The sequence below is a fragment of the Diprion similis genome, chromosome 10 (assembly GCF_021155765.1).
Source record: "Diprion similis isolate iyDipSimi1 chromosome 10, iyDipSimi1.1, whole genome shotgun sequence".
Classification (NCBI taxonomy): Eukaryota; Metazoa; Arthropoda; class Insecta; order Hymenoptera; family Diprionidae; genus Diprion; species Diprion similis.
Window position 1 is genome coordinate 3,606,271 of NC_060114.1, and position 17,056 is coordinate 3,623,326.

General features: G+C 35.9%; 1 protein-coding gene across 2 annotated transcripts in view; it reads left to right on the forward strand.

Moving 5' to 3' along the window:
• Positions 1-17,056, forward strand: part of LOC124411293 (UPF0489 protein C5orf22 homolog) — a 764,359-nt gene that overhangs the window by 24,938 nt on the left and 722,365 nt on the right. The window lies entirely within an intron of this gene.

A 17,056-nucleotide genomic window follows, 5' to 3' on the forward strand; every position in this document is an offset into this window, starting at 1 on the left:
AAACCTTATTGTCCACGAGATTTGACCTATATATTTATCAATTTTATCGCATTTTTAACCGTAACCTTTGGCTTCAAATTTCTACCACTCCTGCCGTCGAAAAAAATATGAACTTATGTGTTTTTATGGTAAAATGTTAATCAAGCACCTTTTGTGACATTTGAGGCCGATCTCTAATTTTTTTTTCTTTCGTACAAAAGCAACCAGTTTTTAGTGGAATTTTCGGAAAAGCATGAAAATCTGGTCACGATTAAATCAGTATAAATATTTCATGGATCTTGAATATTCTGATTAATTTTTTTATCTCATTTTTATCCCAATCGAAACATAATGGAACACACTACAAAATGTGTACGTTTTCACTAAAAATATAATAACAATTGTTGTTCAAAAAATATTCGGAAAATTCAAGATCCCGGAAATGTTTTTACCGATTTGATAATGATGATGATAATGGTCTCATATCAAAAGAAAAAAATCTATTTTTTTATCCTCTGCATATACAGGGCTGAAAACGTGAATAAGAATTTTTTATTCTCAGCAATCTCTGAGGACTTACCGAGTACTGAATTTCATATTCGAAAAAATCAAACCTTCCTACACACAAAATACATTAGATCATATTTTACTGTGGATGACAAGAAGTACTGAATGTGCAAAAGCGAAGGTTTAATTCGAAATCGTGGCACTTTTACCGTGTTTCTAGTGAATGGTGATGAAGGTCTGAAAATCAAAGGTTTCTCATACCTCATTGTTCCAGTGTGGCCCAAAGCCTTTTAAAACAAAAAAACAGGTCTCCGTAAAAAACGTGTTTTTTTGGAGTTTATCCTTACAAAATCCGGATAAAGTTGGGTTTGATTCATAACATGTTTGTAATGAGTTAATCATTTCATTTTGTTGAGTTTCATCGAACATGAAATCAGTGAGAACACTCAATTGGTTATCTGATCAACTATTTATCCATATTTTAGTGTATAGTATACGTTCAACCACACTATAAACAATTTGTATTTTCTCTGCAATTGCGCTAGTACAGTTTTCGTCTAGTATATGTTCATGACATACTACGAACGAGTTCACGTTCATGTTTTTATGACACGTTCCGTATAGTTTACGCTCTCTCGCACGAACTCTGTAGTTTCTCGATACTCGCAATAAACACGTATAACACAAAAATATACTCTTTTCGCCTTTCGTAAAAGAACAATAGGTATTAAAAGAGAAGAAAAAGTTGTTTGTTTACCGTGTTTTTTTCAGCTGGGTAAAATCCAGTGAGCTTATTTGGGTCGGGGAAAATCGGGCTCATACTGCAGTGTAAACAATAACATATTCAAGTATTACACTCGGATCAAAGTTTTGAGCGTCATAAACTGGCGAAAAGTTGTCGGATCGGCCATTACACGTTCTACGAAACAGTAAAAGAGTGTAAAAAAAAGTATAACATGAAACTGTCGCATATCTGTTGTACTCTGCAATGCATGGCTACAGCTGTCCGTGTTCCTCGCCTCGTTCCATTCCATTCCGTTCCGTTCCGTGCCGTTCCGTTTCGGAGGGGCTTCCATAACTATTCTTGAGGCAGAATGACACGCGTAATCCTCTGCATTGACAGGGACTGCACGCACGTGAGGATATCGATGAGGCGGAATCGATCTTGCCGATTAGCGTATTAGGCATAGCCCGCCTGTTTGTTATCGCTTTTAATATCGTCAAGCGATGATCGACGATCCCAATCTTTCGATAAGAGATGCAAGCTTCATGCTGTGCGTTTTTGTTTCAAGTAATATGCATTGTTGAGCTGAAGAATGCGTTAATCGTTTGTTGAAACGATTGTCTGCACTTACAATCATTTTTTACTGAGCTCGGTACTAACTGGATGGCTGACTAGCGTCTTTGGGCCACGGTGTGAGTTTTACTATTTGTTGTTACTTCGTAAGTTCAATGACTCGTAGTTTGATCCCCATATTACCGCGAAGTTACAATTATTTTTGATAAAATTTACTATTCAATAACCAATTAATCCAATGTATGAGTACATCAAAAACTTCAGTCTATGAAACCCTCCTATCATACAAATTGTATCATTAATTGAAATTCGATGAGCTTGAGACGATGATTAAAGTTTTCTTCATTCTAATTTTTTGGTTCAGTTTAAGCTGATTCAGAATTTTTTTTCAAAAGGTAATCAGCTTAAGGTTGAATGAACCGAAACCATTGAACCAAAGTAGGTTAATCCATTTTCGAGTTATCGTCGGATATAGTTTTTTTCTTTTTTCCGAGCAACTCAAAAATAGCTTTTCCAATTTGGCTCGAAATTCAACCAAATTTAAGTTAGGAAGAACGCGTCGATTAAGCACAAAACAGAATGTAAAAAAAATCACGATGATCATTGTACTCAGAGTCTTAAAAAAAGTTGCACTTCTTGACATTGTTTTAAACAATATCAAGGCACATGTGGAACATAACCAAGCTTTCTTACGAGTTCAAATTCTAAGTAAATTGCAAAATTATCGACTTTCATTAACGAGTCACATCCTTAATCGATGATCATATCCATGATGCATGGCTGTGTGGGCTGCGTTTTGTTGATATACGCGAGTGCAGAAACGGTTTGTAGAATGTGAAATGCGTTGTAATGCACGGATTGTCGACAAGATCGAGACAAGACCGGGAATGACAAATCTATATCGGCCAAAGCGGACTCAGCTATTATCGATCTTGAAAGAAGGAGGAGAAAAGAGGAAAAAACGAAGAAAAAAAACGAACAATGAAGGTTAATGACGCAAAAAATACGACAGCAGGATGGCGGCCGCGCGGTTTGACGATCACGGACTAAGTACGTCTGTCCGCTTCAATCTCCGTCAGGGATCGGGTTCTCTTCAAGTACGGGAAAACACGTCCTCTTGGGGATAAGCCAGGCACGTATATTCAAGCGAGTTCAAGCACGTATAGGGTATTCCATGACAAATCGAAGCACTATTCCAGTTGCCCTTAATTATCCTTTTGAAATCTGTTTTTATCTGCAACTTTTCGTTTCTCTGGTTTCAGAGAGAAACGGAAGTTATTGTAATCACCCTGAAAATTAAAAGTTGAGTTTTCACTAGATTTCCAAATTGTGTGTTGTGTGCATGTGTGTGTGTGTGTTTGTGAGGTTTTTTGGGTCACTAATTACGAATCTAAGGTCAGATTTGCAAAATTTAAATATGGCGTTTTCAATAAAACTAGAAACATTTGAATTTCGATGAAAATTGGTACTTGTCGGTTTGTTGGATGGCTGATCACGAATCTGAAGTCAGATTGCGAATTCCAAAATGGCGGTTCAATATGGTGGAAATCGATAGGTGGAGGTTGTTTGGGTCACCGCTAACGAATCCAAGATCAAACTTCCAAAATTTGTAATGGTGGATCCATTATAGTAGTTAAAAATAAAAAAAAAAGTTATAATTTCATGTAACGTGGTATCCGAGGACTTGAAAATTGGTAATCACGAATTTAAATTTGTAGTTCGAAATTTGAATTTGACAGTAGTATGCTTTCTTTCTATGTGAACTTGGAACCTCCAGTGTCACAACGGGAAGTTCGAGAGCTGACTCATGGCCAGTCTAAAGCCGCTTGTTTCGTTTGTTCCTAATAAATCCATAAAGTTGGAGAACTGATATTCGAAGAATCAGTCCTGTGCAATTAGGTACGCAATCGTTTTTGTTCCATGAGGTTAAAATTGCCCGTAAAGTACGCTTGTTCTTTTAATTTAGTCAATTTCAAAGAAATATTCAATCCATGCATGCCAGAAGATGTCTTTTACCAATTAGGAGTATTCTTCTAAGGTGAATCGAAAGGTCTGAACCAGAAATCAGAAAAGGAGAAAAGATTGTTTTAAAAATTTCCAGTGATGTTGTTTGCGCCAATTATGCTCAGCGTGAAAAAATGGATTAAACGGAAATATTTACAGAATGGAGAAAAATAGACTTATGATAAGTGTGGTAAAACCGCAGATATGTGTAATAAATTACTATATCGTAACTCTATTGTAATCTAACACTCAGAAAATCTGTGGAAATCAGGCCAACGAGCAAACTGAGTAAAAAAAAAAACGTCAAAATTCGATGAAAAATACCGGTTTCATAATTTGAAACGTTTCACACCTTTTCCCAAATCGTTATGCCTTCGATGCGTTTTTCAGTTTCATTCGGATTCATTCATTTTTAATTGTGCTCACGGTTATCGACGGAATGAACATTGCTGGAGACGCTTTTTTCTATTCTTCTAACTTTCGATTCTAACGGTCTAATTGATACATCCTAAATTCATGGGGCCAACCGCCATGAAGTTATGGATCGAAATTGCGTAATAATCGTAGGTTGGCACTCCTGCATATGCAAACCCATCATATCTGGCCAACTGAATTGACGTGAGACGTGGGCTTTTACTGCCCACCACTTCGATTGAGGTGGAAAATCTGGGTATACAGGTGAACCTCTGCACGTGGGGTCATCGTCCACACTGCACAGTGCAGACCTCAGCACGATGCAGATGTGAAGATAAACGGGTAGACAAGTAGACGCGGCTCACGGGTGCTGAATATCAAGCTTTCACGATGTGCCAGCTACCTGCAACGCGGCTCTACCTTGGACGGGAAACGTTTTGAAGTCCGCCTCTTTCGACGCCTTGTATTCAGATGTGTTATGGCCGTATATCCCTTCCGTCGTTCTGCCATTTATTCTACCAGTTGCCGCGGGAGTCGTGGCAATTACCGTAATTAATTGCGCAAACTACTGCGCGGGTCAATTATATATATATATTCTGCACACTACGGGAAAATTCTTTTCTACTGTACGTTTAATGTCCGATTATATAGGCAGGTATAAGGTGCACGTTATGCATTTCCAGAAAACGATTGATGCATACAAGGTGTCCCGTTTCAAACGAGTCATTACGGTGTCTCGAAAGTCTTGAGGGTGGTACTGCACGATAAAGTTTGAGATGAAATTTGCATCTATCGTGGAAATCGATCGCACACTTGAGATATATTCGTGCGGTAATTTTTTTTTTTTTTTAACGGGAATCGAAATTTTTTCACGAGTGAAACTTGTAGCTTTTTTAACTCGACGAATTTAGATGTTTTTAATTTATTCACGAGTTTCGACGAGTTTGTATTTAGATACAGCGTTTTGAAATATCCTCATCTGGAACTTCAGTGTACAATTTCAATTTATGACCATGCTTCAAGAGGAATTGCAAATGCGGTGCAACCTCAAATATAGCTAATACGAAACTACGAAACGCTGTAACACTATGAAAATCTTTTAAATTACAAAATTCAAAAACCTTTCGAACATCTGGGTTCATCTTGTTAAGTGGCACAAGTTTTATCTACGAAAATTTCATAAAAATGACTTGGCCTACAATCACATCAATTTTTCCAATTGATGTCACCCTCGAAACTGAATAACTCTTGTATAAAACGTTTTTGTTTTTGACGCACTCTGGTGACTCGTTCAAAACAGAACACCCTGTATATACACACACGCTTTTATAGTAGTCGGTATCACGTGAATGCATTTACGCTTAATTAATCCAGTAGAGTACACATAACGTATGCTCATCAGCCTGCATTACGAATTGAATTAATCCAAGCTCGTGCGAATTTCTGTCGTCTAATACTCAAGCTTATATATACACCTCGATATCCATTCGAAAGAACTGTGGATACATGTATCCTTAACTATAATTTGAGGTCAAGACCTCAAGGTTTAGGACCGAATTTTTTTCTCGTTGTGTAAGCCTATCCTTGTTTGTTTCGTTCGTTTTCTCGTCGGCCATATTTTTTTTCTTCGTTCACTCGAGAAGACCTGTCAAGAATTGTTCAAGTTTTTCATTTGTCGATGGTTAAGGGAATGCTGCTTTCGAAACGATTACGGAGTAGCAAGGCAATATTTTGAGCTCACTAAATGGTGTATTCAATCTTGTGCAGTCAGATCCAGCCAATTCAACTCGTTCGACATTATGTGCAGACATCTTATTTTGGATCCTGTGAAGTCATTCGGAGTCACAAAGAGACTAGAATAACGGTCTGTCTGCTTTTTCTTTCGCTGGAAGTTCGGAAGCTCTTCTGGAACGTCTTCACTTTACTTTCGATGAGTTATTGGATATTCACGTTACTCCGCCGAGTGACTTTGGTGTTTAGAAACTTGTTTCTAAGTGAGTAATTGAACAACAGTTTGAAATTTGGAAATTGATACAATGGTCTGATTGATCATCGTGGTAAGAATCCTGAATCTTGATTTTCTCGTAAGTGCCTTCTAACAGGATTTGATTCACAAAAGTGAAACGTACCAAATTTTTTACTTGAGCGATTGATAGAATTGCTTTAATGATGTATCTATCCATCTACCCTGCAGAAAACTTTGATAATTTTGATTAAAAATGTTCTAACACATTCTAAGGGGAGACCAGGACAAAGTAAACATCTCGAGATACGTTTTGCAGCAGATCTCATTAAAATGAAATAATTTGATACGAAGTTTGTATATGGGTACATTTTTTCCACTAGAGAATAAAGAACTTGTGACTCTTTACGTTCCAAAACCTATTCCTTCATAGTAGCAACACATTTCAGAAGCTTGCTTTCCTCCGGAGTAATTCAATCTCAATACAAAGGATCAACGTCCCGATGCGCAACATTAATAGATAGAATAGCCGCTCGAGATAAAAATAAGACGGTGTACTTCCGGCAAGAGAAAATGAATAAACAAACCATCAAATGGTATCAAGATGAGGAGTGGAATGATGCGACTGTCCAGTTATACCTTTCTTGATTGATAAAGCTAGCTTGATAACTATGCCTTGGAATAAATACTTCCTCATTTTGGATAAAATCATGTTTCTAGAGAGCTTCTCGTCGTGGTCATAATACCCATCACAAATAAGTCAACAAGCCATTGAATAGTACAAAGATCAAGAGTATAGAGTAGAATGATGTGAGTGTGTCCAGTCATGTCTTTGTTCATTGATAGTGCTGGACGATAACTATGCTTTGGAATACAAAGTCCCACATTTAGAGTGAAACTATGATTCTACAGAACTCTTTAACGTGCTCACAACATTCACTATCAGAAAAAAAAAATTGTACTCTCCACAGTACGTAAATAAACAAACCATTGGATGGTACAACGACGAAGAGTAGGTAGAGTAGAATGAGGTGAACGTCATCGTGTCTTTTTCCTTGCCAGTGCTGGCATAATAACCGTGCCTCGGGCAGTGACCTGTCTCTCATTTTTGAGTAAAATAACTACTCTGAAGAACTTTTCGAGATCGTTACAATACTCACTAGCAGTCTGGCAATAACCATGAACCTTTACGAGTAGCAGGTTCCACTGACACCGCACGTAAGGTAAGGCGCAGTATGTATAGGTGGTGGCTTTTTTGAATTATCAGGAAACCGGCGTCAGCCTCTGCAGTGTCTCCACACGCAATACTGCTTGTAACCTTTTCTTGCGTACACCATCTCCGTAGGTAGGACGCGCAGGCTGTTCACCAGCCGGACTCTCAGCTCCATCGCCACATACTGCGCAGAACACTCGGCTTGGAATTGTTCGTGCAGCACGGGTCGTTCAATAAATAGCTAATTTGCGCAGGATGCTCAATGCTCGCGTATCCAGTTTAACGAACCCGGGGAGCAAAAATATAAATTATTGCCGTGTAATAAACAGCACTCGCACACACGCTGCGCGCTATGGGGGTATGAACCTCTATAAGGAGGCCCTGCGTCTGCTCTGCACCGTATTGAGAACGGACATTTTTAAATAGCGATCTTACTTGTACGGAATTTTATTATAATAACGTACTTTTAATGCGCCAGTTCACTCCTCTTTTGAACCTGCGTCGATCTTCGAGTCAGAGTCTGGTTTTTTTCGACGCACGTACGTACATGCGTATAATTTTTTCTCACGGTTTGACGTTGTGAATTTTGAGACTGGTTATGGGCAAAGTATTTCAGAATTACCATAAAAAGAATTGTCGACCACTACATCAACGCTGTACAGATTTTTTTTTAAACCTTCCAATTTCAGTATGGTTCAATATTAAGGGCGCAAGAAGAATAGAAAATAACTCAATCTTCACTCCAAGAGAAACCATCATAATAATTTTAGACTTCCTAAAATCCTTTCGGCTTCCACATTTCATTGTAAAATATAAAAAAGTGAGACAAGTACTTCAGAATGCGACAAAGAAATACAAAAAAAAAAATCAGCGACAGACGTCGGAATATGCAGAATTTACACGATCACTGTCGCTGATATCGTGGCGAAACATCCATCACTGAACGATTGGGGTACACTAATTGGAAACATCAGGGCGCCTGATGAATAGCTTGGAGATATCGCACCTACCCAAATTAGGAACACTCCTCATGATAGAATGTCGGCACCATGACATAAAATACCACACACGAAAACATGACGGTGCCGCAAGAACAGCGCATCGGAATTCAATTGGTATGCTGAAATACATACATTGACAGTAAAATATACACAGAATATTCGTACCTATAGAAAACATAGATTTGAATCAATGGAATTCAAAAGAATTATAAACTTTTTTTCACAAATATAATGAAAATTTTTCTTGAATTGTTGCTCGAATTTTCTTACATTCGTTTTCGTCACATTCTGCGGATGTTGTTTTATTCATGTTCACTATCAAAATTGGTTCAAAAAAGTTTATTGAAAATTTTTTAAACGGATTTGTCTCTCTATCTGGTTTTCAATTTCAGGTTAGTCGACAGAGTGTCAAGAGGAAAAGGCAAGAAACTACGGTTTAGAATTAATTAAGCCTTGAGAAGTTTTATTAAAAGACTATTTCTTAATTGGCACCGAAAGAAATCATAGCCCATAAATCTTGGTGGAAACAGTTGAGTCATTAATAATGTGAGACCCTTCATGCCTCATAGAACGTTTCTTAGTAGTGCCAAGTTCTACTAATTTGTCGAATTTCATTATAGAATAATAGCTCATTTTCATCAGAAGAGAATTTTGGATGAGATCGATACATTTTCAAAAGAAAAAAAAAAACACTAGTCCACTATAAATATTCAACCTGTATTATTTTGCATGTTTGGTTTTTCTCGGTCAATCGAAAAGATCGATAAAAATTTAATACAATGAAAAGTTTTGAACTTCCCGATTCTCTGATTTCAGCGAAAACAGAAAGTTATCGTAATCAGCCTGAAAATGAAAAGTTGAGTCATAACGAAATCTCGACGTTCAAAGACCTTGATGCGCGTATCCAATTTTTGTCCGACGATATCTCGAGTACGAGTGACCGGATTTACTGATTTTGGTCTGAATCGTCGCTGATTTTTCAAGCTTAGAACTAATCAAATTTTGGCTTTGGTCGGATCAGTACGTTTGGATTATTTGAACAACGAAATTCCAAAAAATAAAATTAAAATGACGATATCTTGAGAATGGATGATTCGAGTTGAATAAAAATGAGTACTTCCAAGGTTTTTTGAGTCGCTCATTGCACGAATCTTAGGTCAGATTTACAAAATTTGCAATTCAATATGTTGATAAAAAGAAAAACTAAAACCATTTGGATTTTGAAGACAATTGATACTTAAAAGTTTTCTTGTGTCGTTGATCTCGAATTTGACATTAGATTTCCAAAATTCGGATGAGATAATGAAATTATTATCATTATTTACATTATAATTATTTTAACTCGAAACAAGTTTGGAGACGAGAAGTTCATAGGCTGGCTCATGTTCAACCTAAATCCACTTGTTTTGACGGTTTTTAGTGGCCACCAAGTTCCTCCACTCGCTTAGTGACTTTTTCCAATTATCCTGGAAATTGCACGTTTGTATATTATAGCTCAAAAGTAGACGTGCATTAATTGCCAATACATGATTTACCAGGAGCAATTGGTAAATACGTGCAAGAGGCTATATAACTGCATAATATGGCCTGAAGCTGGTTTAATTGCATCTTATACTCTCGGCGATTAAAAAAGGGTTTGTCCATCCTGGCAGCAGGTTCACCTTACAACCGCGTCTCCTGCACAGCTGTGGTGTTTTTAATCATGAGAGACAAAGGTGTTCCGATGAAGGCAGGCATGAGGAGCCGTATACCTTCAGCCTCGATTCTTTATTTGCGGTGTAACTTCAGCAGCATTGCGAGAGAAACAGCGGCAGAAATACAGCCGATAAACTTCGGCCCAAATAAGGATAAGAGCTGCATCGATCAGGGCTCGACAGCAACCGCATGAAGCTCGTTTTAAGAAATCATTACTCACCCCTTAACTGCCCGCAAGAATGGCCGTGAAAAAGAATGACGAGAGAAAGATTGAGGTTAAAAAAAGCTGCGGGGAACGAACGAGTTCAACGTCAAATGAAAATAAAGGATTCGAGAGGTGGTCTCGGCGGGTTCGACCGATCTACAGAACTAGATGATCGATATCGTCTGGCTCATTCGCTACTTCTTAACTTATTATAATTGTGTTTAGAAATTTATAGCGCGGTTAATGTTATAGGGTTGCCTTATTTGAGAGTCGGACGAATTTTCACTTCGACACCCTCTAGACCTGTTTTAAATTATGAAAGAAAATCTGAGTGCAAAGTTTCAAGCCACCATTAATGGACACACACCGTGCTTATGGTGCTTATAAGACCCGTTGTACACCTCGAAAACGCGGGGATGCAAAACTCCTATACCGCTCAAGCGATCAGAGTGAAACTTGGACAGTTAATGCCTTCTTTTGGCAAAAATTGGAGCGTCTTATTACTTTTTCTAAATTTTGAAAAAAAAAATTTTACAGATTGGTTACCACTCACAGAAATTGGCCAAATTTTCACAGTTGCACTGAATGGATCGATCTATCCGGTATGATGTCACTCGGCGGTGATGAAACACACATTTTGAGCCCAATCCCATGAGATTTGATGGTGATATGACGAAATGGCAGCTGATCTGGTTTTCGATTACGAAGGACACCAAAATCTCATTTTGGCAACATTTGAACCTGAATTTGAATTGTTTATGAAACTTGAACCAGATTTTTTATTTTTTTTTTATCATTTGAAATAGGTCAGGGGGCGTCGAAATGAAATTTTTTTGACCCCCCAAATTAAGACTATCGTAGTATATATAGTATATATTAGGGTGGCGCAAAAAACCGACCATTTTTTTTTTTTTTGAGTCTCGTATGACAAAATGTTAGTTTCTGATGTTTTAAGAGCACACTCTAAAGCACAGCGCAAGAAAAAAAATTTTTAAGAGGTCGCTCCAAATTTTTTAAAATCTAAAAAATCATCAAAAAATCAAATTAAAATAATTATACTTTCAGTATTTTGTTTGATTTTTAATTCATGTCGTGGTGTACTGTTATCGATTCTTTCTTACTAAATTAAAGAATAAAAATGTATGAAGTTTCAATATGAATAATAAACGGTCGCTCAGAAAGATCTAATGAAATGCACCAAAAAATTGAAAAAAAATTATTAGCGACCTTTCAAAATTCAAATTTTGAACTGAAACTTTCGGAAACTTATTTTTTTTTTTTGTCTATAAAATTATACCGTAACGAGAAAAAAAAATCGATATTTTACGGTTTCTGACGTTTTAAGAAATTTGGAGTGACCTCTTAAATATTTTTTTTTGAATTGTCCTTTGGAGTGGGCTCTTAAAACGTCAAAAGCTAACATTTTGTCTCACGAGACTCAAAAAAAAAAAAATAGTCGGTTTTTTGCGCCACCCTAATATATATATTATATATATATATTTATATACGTCCAACTTGTTTTTACCAATTTGAGTATGACTTTTATCGATATTATAACCAACGCGTTTGCTATCCGCTGGCTACAATCACGCTGCAATAATAATGAAGCGGTCATTAGCAGTAATTGGTACCGCGGAATCATCAATAATAGTTGTTAAAATAATAACGATAATTGGCAATAGTTGATAAAGCCGTACGTGCACACGATATGCTTGTATGTATGTATATATGTAATGTAATATGTACGTACGTATTGATAATTATTTAAGTATCTATGTTCAGTATATGTGCGATTGTGTACATACGCCATACGTGCGATTAAACCATTTACAAATTAGACATCCGCGGGATGTTGTACAGTCAGATCGAAAATTTATGTAAAACAAAAACGTGATACAAGAAGGGTTTGAAAGTGAAGTTAAAGTTGATTAAATTAAATTCAAGCCAGTCGGATGAGCAAGAACGTTTGTGTGTCGTTCGCTCCCAAGTAGCTTGTCTTCTTGTTCCATTACACCTTCGAATAGGGAAAATCGGGGAAAACTATCGTGTGAGAGAAAAATTTTGAAATGAAGAACGTTACTGACGAAGAAACAGATATACGTGAAAACGAAAATTAATAACTGATTGTTGAATTGACTGAAACGTTTTAGGATAAATTATATCTAAACAAGCAGCTTTAGGCCGACCGTGAGCCAGCTCTCTAACTTCCCGTTTTTTCGTTGCAAGTTCCGAGTTCACCGAACAAAAAATTATTAATATCCAATTCGAATTTCGAATTACAAATCAGCTTCGTGTTTGACGATTAGAAAGTCCGTGGATGTCATATTGCATGAAAATGTAACGATTTTTTTTTCATTTTGAACCATTATACTGGATCTACCATCATAAATTTTGGAATTCTGACCTTGGATTCGTTATCGGTGACCCAAAACACCTCCGACTCTTAATTTCCATCAAAATCTGAATAATTTGAGATTTTTTTCTACTATATTGGATTCGCAATTTTCGATTTTACCATCTGACTTCGGATTCGTGATTAGTGACCCGAAAAATTTCACGGTACCAATTTTTATTCAAATTCGTTCATCCATTCTCAAGATATCAGTTTTATTTGACTTTTTGGAGTTTTTTTATTTAAATAATTGAAAAAGTACTTTGACCGATCAAAGCCAAAATTAATCAGTTTTAAGTTTGGAAAAGCCACGTCGATTGGGACCAAAAATCATCGAAATCCAGTCACTCGTTCTTGAGATATCGTTGAACAAAAAAAATTGATCACATTCGTACGAACATACATACACACACACACACAGACGTTCATCCGGAAGTGGTCGGAGGTGATTCTCTAGATCTTGAAACGTCGAGATCTAGTTAAAGCTAAACTTTTCATTTTTGGGGTGATCACAATAACTTTCTTTTTTTTCGAAAACGTCGAAATGGAGGAACGGGAAGTTAATAAGTAACAGTCAGTTAGAATAAATTAAGAACGGAAGGTCGTCCATCGAACTTTTGAGAAAGTCTGAAGATTATGAATTTTTTTTTGAATTCCGCACTGATTTTCTTCCCAAATCCCATTCGAATCGATTCGATCGTTTGCTCAGAATTCAGGACGTGTGTAACCAGAAGTAAAATAAAAAAAGATAAAATTTTTCTGCGAAAAATGATACAATTGTGTTATTTTTCTGAAATTTAGCGTTTAAAAATTTCAGCTTAGTGAGACTTTCCCCGACTTTCCGATTTCTTAATTCCACGTTTCACCGAAGTTCAGATCCATTGATAATACGATTCATTTGAACTGACGAAATGAACTTATTTTTCGTTTAATTATTTTGATCTTGTGATACGAAAGATTGCTTTTATAGAATTTGACTGCGAACCGTTTCGAACATTCTGGAGTTTTTTGATGCTCGAATTAGAAATTCAAGCTTCTGGTTCTTCTTTTTTTCGGCATATTCACTATAATACGAGAAATGCTAAAACTGAAAGTCAAATAATATTTCCTAAAATATTTGAACACGTGATGGTGAAGAAAAAAAAAGTCACGACGATGGTTTAAAACCGTGATTAATTGGCATAAAAAACTAACCAACGCAGTAATTTTTCTCTAATTACCAAATCATCTTCTGCATTGTGTTTCAGTTGAGGCGAAATGAATTAACAAACAAAATAACAAAATTCAACTGCTTATTTGTAAAAACATGTAAACATATAAAATGACAAAACTGAAATGTGTAAAAATCTAAGAGTGAATATTCAACAATTTAAAATTAAAGAGAGACAATTTTTTATGGTTTTCTCTCATTAGCTATAAAAATTAAGATATTTACCAATTTTTTACTTATACCCTATATAAACAATTTCCTACATTTAGCTCATATAAACTTGATCAATACAAGGTAGATACTCTTATAAAATGGTGAAATATGGTTCCTTCTCACAAGCCACACCGTGTATCTAGTTAGTTTATAATTAGCGGTGTGTCGCAGTAATCATTTATTGAACCGTAATTACGCAAGTCGGTAGATTCTCGGATGAAAATTTTCCGTATACTTTTTAAAATTGAATCATTCACTCGCTAATAATTTGCGTTGTTAGTATACTCGGACCTTGCAATTAGGCCGGTTAATTTCGCGCAAGTTCCTCGCTGCCGCTAGAAAGTTAATTAAGATTTTTTAAATATTCTCTTTAAAATTCTGCCTTGGAGCCGAAAAAATTGCCCTCTTTTATACACGCGAAGACACACGAACGCGAAAACGCGGTCCGTACATCGACATGCACCCCTAATTAAAATCTTATAATTGACCACCGCGAACATCCGACGTAATAACAGATAATAGACGGATCGTGGAACGAGCGGGAATAATTGCTTACGGCTTGAGTAGGCTGCTATACCTTATACGTATATATATATGCCTGCTGGGTATGGATTTTAAAAGTGAATTCACAAAACTGAAATTAATGTCTTAATAAATAACGCTAATTAATGAGAACTTGGTTTTAGGAAGGGTACAAAATAATATGTTCTTTGGTTTTGAACTTGCTTAAAGGGGGGGGGGGGGGGGGGGTCTATCGGTTAAAGTAGCTACCAGAACTATAGATCGTAGATGGCTGTCAAGTTTTTTTTTTTAATGCTATTTTGTGTTCTAAAAAACATGCCTAAGGCTCACGGCGAGAAAAAAATTATTTGATCCAGGCCGATTTTGTATACACGACCCAAAACAAAATATCAAAAATCTGAAACAATGGGTTGTTTGGAACAGTAAACAGTGTCTGTACATTAAATTTCAGCCAAAAATATTGGACATTTTAAGAGGAGAGATACTTTGAAAAATCCAAAGTTTCGATTTTGAAGGATTTTTTAATGCCACTATTTTTTTCCGTCAAGTATAGCCAATTTTATGTAAAAAAAAGGTTTTATACTGTTTATAGCTATCGTGGATAGCTTAGGCGGTATGAATTTTCAAAAATGAATTCTAGTAATGGCAAGTGATTGAAATGAATAAAGAAATTTTTTTTATGTAATTCGAGAGTGTATTTATTAAACCTAATGATTAAAAAAATTGGTTAGACCCCTTAATGATCAGGAATAGGTTGGATGAGCTAGATCGAAGGTTAGGAAGAGGATAAAAACTGTTTGAAAAAATTTCAAGCAACCCTTACGTGTGGTGGAAGCGAACCTGAGAAAATTTGAATAAGACAAGTCAAGATATAAATGATTTGAGAAAAGGTTTCATCGCGATAAAGTTTAAAATGATTAAATATTGGTGTTTTGATACGGATCTTAACGTTTTTCTACTAATTTTCCTCACAAGCCAGAATTTCACAAATCGTGTTAAAATATTTAAGTTTCTTTTAAGTTTTCACAAAGTGATGAAAATTTCACGTTGAAGATCAATTTTTCATCCAATATTCACGACTTCTTCGTTTAGGTAATTAATTAAGTAGTCAAATAATTAAAAAAGGGAGGATCGCAGCAAAGAGGACAACTATACAAAAACTCCGTCACCAAAGAACTCCGGTTTAAAAACTGATTTTTAAAACTTGTGCCCGTGAGAACTTTTCATCAGGAGAATATATACTAACAATAAGACATACTAAAATTTCAGTCAATCAACCAAGAGCCAATTCCCATAAGGATTCTCCGGGGTCCTTTGAAGTGAATTGGTAGAGTCAGTTTAGAGATATCGTGCAAAACATGTCACGCAGCAAAATGGTTGACTTTATTATTAATAAAAATGTTCCCTGTTAATTGATTTCAACAAAAAAAAAAAACACATAAACTGATATGAAATAAGATGAATAAGCCCTAATCGAATTGGATAATTTTTTGTTGTGTTACAAATCCCAAGGTTCACTCACTTTTTTAACCATTTCTAAATTCTTTTGAGAGAACAACGTGAAACTCAAAAACCGGTGATTCCGCAGCGATATAATCGTAACGTAGAAGATTACACAGTGAAATGTTGATAAATCAAGATGCCGTCTTAAGGGGGAGAGGGGGGGGGGGGTACAGCTTAGACGGTCTAAAATCCTGCTTTTTTTTTTTTTTAATTCAAACAATTAAGGAAGTTTGAGTTTGGAGCCTTTCTTATATATAGTTTCCACAAGATTTTTGTAATACCTACTTGATAAAGTTGTAATTTTGCTGAATACTGAAATTCTAGTATCGAAGTATCCAGTATTGGCATTGAAATAATAGAGAGTATTTGTGAGATAATACTATTCAAGCATTTTTATTTATAGCAATTTTTTTTATATCATATAACAGTATTTGAGTGACCAGAGTATCAGAGATCGGAGATCATGTAAATAACGATGAGATTATCCATTATTATCTGAAAAACTTGAAATTCATTGCCTGCAAAGTTTTTATCCGAATTTCGGCGCTGAAAAAATATTTAGTGATTTTAGTGTGATCGATACTGTTGACTATAGCAAATAGATAATCTTTACAGGATATCTCTGTATTTATTTTCTAGAAAAGCGAGCTTCGAAAAGAAACGTTTCGATTCACAATTTGCAATGTGAATTGATAAATATAATCCCAAAGTGATAAAAGTATTCGGTAGAAGAGATATTAAATCCTTATCGATTATCATTGTAAATAAATGTTCGGGATAAAGATCGGTTTGAAAAATCGGTCTAAAAAAAAATTGGCCCGAATCTCATACACTGATCCATTCTAAAAGAACCTTCAAATTATTTTTTTTTTTATTGCGAAGGCACTTTTCAGGCCCAGTTGAAAAGAGAAGAGAAGACCAAAAAAGTTTCGTTCAGT